This window comes from Ipomoea nil, unplaced genomic scaffold (assembly GCF_001879475.1).
Source record: "Ipomoea nil cultivar Tokyo-kokei standard unplaced genomic scaffold, Asagao_1.1 scaffold2338, whole genome shotgun sequence".
NCBI classification, from domain to species: Eukaryota; Viridiplantae; Streptophyta; class Magnoliopsida; order Solanales; family Convolvulaceae; genus Ipomoea; species Ipomoea nil.
Genome location: NW_017618766.1, coordinates 1,061,488 through 1,065,912, shown reverse-complemented (window position 1 = coordinate 1,065,912; position 4,425 = coordinate 1,061,488). Strand labels below are relative to the sequence as shown.

Here is a 4,425-nt window from a genome sequence, read left to right as displayed (position 1 = left end):
TCCCTTAAAATTTTCATGTTCAACATGAAATATTTTCTTTTACCATTATTGTTGGTACCACAGAGAGACTTTTAAGAAAGAAATATATCAGGAGTTAATTACCCCCACAATGCAACACTTACAAATATTTTTCTCAAAAGTATTTGATCTCTTACCCAGATTGATCTTTGATGCCCAACATTAGCGCCTTTGTAGACTGAGTTTTGCAAATTTGCGTTGTGAAGCATTATAGTAGCCCCACACTTCACCTGATACATACTCAATTGAATATATTTCAACAAACTTGGTTATCTTGACCCATCATAATTACCCTTTAAATATGAATTATAGGTCTTTCAAGATGACACAACCAAGAATTTAAATAATATATATAAATGCTCATTGTTTGTAAGCCACAGAGATAATGTTGTCTGTATGTTACTTCAAGTTGGACAACATAATCACAAATTTCACATAATATTTTTAAAAGAAGTTAATCTCATACGCAAAGAATATGTTCAAACTGACATTTATTAGGGAATATATTTTAACACGGTGAATTCAACAAGTATAACTTTAATACTCAAAGTTATTCCACATGCAAAACTTTTCTTTCACTTGAAGAAATTAAAAACTCATATAAAGGATTCATATGATGCAAATCAATATTACTATTGCAGTACTTCAACAATTTCTATTACAAGGCTTTGATTGTTTAACAACATATGAAAGTCAATCTCATTTCAGGTGAAGATCAAGTGGCGTTCTAACTAGCCTGCATGATCAACACCCTAATTCTTAAGAACTCCCAGGTCGAGTGGTGAAACCGAAGTTTACTTAAAAAAACCATCTTCCTAGACAGAGTATTTAAGAAAGATGACTTTTCTATGTTATCATCAAATTGTAATTGAAGCCTTTGATATATGCTCTTATTTTTTATACAAATAATTTCAGTAAAAATTTGAGCAATATCTATGCCAAATTCATTTTAATCAACGTCATTAGTATTCAACATACTAAAGAAATAAGTAATACTAAGTAATCAAAATCTAGACAACTCAACTAGTATTCAGTACTAAGAAAATCACATTTAATGAGAGCCCTTAGAACTAGAGCAAATTAGAGTTATTCAAAATAACTACTTATTTAAAGAAATGCAATACTCATCTTGCTTTGTCAGATTGACTTCTTCTAGTTTTACCCCTGCGATGGTAGCACTGGTATGCTCGGTGTCCTTGCTTTCCATACATGAAACATCTTCATTTGACCGTCTTGACTTTTCCAGTCCTTTTGTTATAGACATTTCTGACACTTTGATTTTTAGTATTAGTGGCACCGTACTTTTCTGACAACGATTCCCAAATGACTTTTACCGAGTCTTGTTTGACATAAATGTCAAACAACTTGTCGTTCATTTGTGACAAAAGGTATCATAACGCTGAAAGGTTGACTGTTGCTAAAATAACCTTTTAACTGTTGGAAAATATTCGCAACGTCAACGCGCGGGCTGGAAACCTTTTAAGAAACAAGGACACAACGGGTGTATCACTGAAAGAAAGTCTGTGTCGTGTTATAATAACACTACCTTAAAAGCATTATTTGCTTGGTGACGGTGCAGTCAAAATAAACCAGGACGCTTTCGATAGGCAATGCAAAACAACCACGCTAAGCTCACACCAACTTAAACGTAGTCGAACCTCACTATTGCTCAGACTTTAATAAGCAAACACGAAAGGAAGATAAAGAGGAAAAATTATTTCGTGCATTTAGACAAAGTTGCCTTGCTTGTTTATATAGTGTGTAGGAAAGTGAAGTCACTTTACATTCCAACCACACATTCCGATCGGTGAAAAAAATTCATATCAAGAAAGCCTCTCTTTGAGGCAATAATTCAAACACTTTGTCTGAAATCCAAAACAAAAACAGATTGCTAACTTTTCAGCGTTACATATAATCGTTTATCATCATACTATACTCAACTTTAAAGACTTCTTTTTAATTTTAACAATTTTTAGTATGGGACTTTGATATTATCTCTTCGGCGTTGCATAAGGATGAAGCTGAATTGGAGCTTTGCACCCCAACTAGAAAATAAAAATGGAAGATTTTGTATGTAAAAAAAGGCAAAATCAAGTGCGGGGATAGCTCAGTTGGGAGAGCGTCAGACTGAAGATCTGAAGGCGGCCGCGTGTTTGATCCACGCTCACCGCAAATACTTAAATATTTAATTATTATTATTGGTAAAATGTTTAATTATTTAGCGCTTTAATTGTTTATTGTTTATATATATAAAACATAAATATTTTATTATTTATCTAAAATAATATATTTGTTTATCAAATTGGGAATTAGTTCTTTTCAATTATATTAGCCATGCTATTCACTTTGGTTCCCAGGTTAATTGCATCCACTATACATTTAGAATCACATTCAAAACACGTTTGCTTGCTGCCAATCAACTTTGCCAATTGGACACCTTTGAGCAAAGCCCAAGCTTCGGCCATTTCAGCTGAACACCAATCATTATTGTGTGGACCATGGTCCATACAAGTTGTGTGGACCATATTTTATATACTAAAATAATGTACATTCAGTACAAAAATAATGTACACTCAGCACAAAAATAATGTACATTGTATTCAGAGGATGTACATTATTTTTGTACTGAGTGTACATTATGTTGTATAATGTACACTCAGTACAAAAATAATGTACATTTAGTATATTAAAAATATATTTTTTGTTATGGTCCACATAACACTGTGTGGACCATGGTCCATACAATAATTTGCCGCTGAACACGCTCCCACATCATACGAGAATCCCTTCAACCAATCACCACATTCGTTTCCAATCGTTATACCGTGCACCATGGCGTACATAGCAATATGCACCCCGCGTCTCCCTAAACAACGTTGTTTTGTTAATTTCAGGTATAAAATTATGTGCATTCTATTATATAATTATGTACATTCGAAACATGTGAATTTTCAGTTATAAAATTTTGTGTTTCCACTTTCCAGGTATAAAAATCTGTATTTTCAGTTATAAAATTTTGTGCATTCTATTATATAATTCTGTACATTCAAAACATTGATGTTTTTTTTTTTTTTTTTTTTTTTTTTTTTTTTTTTTTTTTTTTTTTTTTTTTTAGAGTTAAGAGTTTATGTGTATTATGTTAAGAATTTATGTCTATTATGTTAAGAGTTTATGCATATTATGTATTATGTTAGATTATGTGTATTATCCTTTCAAAAAAGATTATGTGTATTCAGTTATAAAATTTGGCGTTTTCAGGTATAAAATTCTGTGTATTCTATTATACAATTCTGTACATTCGAAACATGATTTTTTTAAGGAGTTAACAGCACACACGCGAAAAGGTACAAAACGACGTCGTTTAGGGCTACGGCGCACAATATTGTGCGCCCTGGTGCACGGTATAATTTTCCATTCGTTTCTGGCGAGACCCCCACATTTAGCCCTTCTGGAGATTGGGTTAAAGCTCCCATCCACATTATCTCAAATTTATTTTGTTAGCGATTAAAAAAAATGTTTTGCCAACTAATATGTGTTGGAAAAAAGTGCTTGTATTCTGTAATACATGTGAGGTACAACAAAATACAGAAGACAACAGGGAATAAAAACTGGATCATTTGATATCTTCAGGCGTGTAATCACTTTCTTATAAGCTTTAAATCTACCTCTATAAAATCAACAAGGTTCAAGATTTAATCTTATGGGATACAAGAAGATGAATGAAAATTTCAAGTTGCTTTATTTAAAAATTTCCCGTAGAATTGTAGAACTATGAAATATCTTGGTTTCCACCAAGTTGATTGCCTCCATCAATTACCTGTTGATTTTCCTGTATCTTTTAGATGTCCCTCCAACATATTTATATAAAATATTTTGACGGTTAGGAGAGTTTACATGAAATTTACAGAAGTTTAAAACTCTAACTTCCAAAAAGATATATCTTAACTGATATATTAATCATGGAAAATAATAATAATTAATTGAATCTTATTTTCATAAAATATATACCTTCGTAGGTTCATGCACTGCATGCGAATTTATAAAGTAAAAAATATATATTATATATATAGGGCTGCATTCACATGCAAACCCCCTTAAAATACAAACGTGTGAAAAAATATGGGCCATAGGATTTGAGTAGATTAACGGATTTGATTTTAAGGGAATAAAAATATTAGACAATCTTAATTAATGATTAGAGGGGCAGTTAAAATTGAAGCATGTGCTCCATCTCAACTAAAAGTCTAAGCTAATAGTTGGATACACATTAATGGATATATGCTCACACGCCCCCTCACGTGTACGGTGGATTCCAACCAACACGTGGACCGGTAAATCGTAGTCGCTTATGAGTGGTGTTGAGATTCGAACTCATGACCTTTGGTCTGGCTCTGATACCAAATTGAA

The 4,425-nt window shown here is 32.3% G+C and overlaps 1 non-coding gene across 1 annotated transcript; it reads left to right on the top strand.

The window, feature by feature from the left end:
• Nucleotides 1-2,114: 2,114 nt before the first annotated feature.
• TRNAF-GAA lies at nucleotides 2,115-2,190 on the top strand. Its single transcript has one exon. It is a non-coding gene; the product is annotated as a tRNA-Phe (tRNA).
• The last annotated feature ends 2,235 nt before the right edge of the window (nucleotides 2,191-4,425 follow it).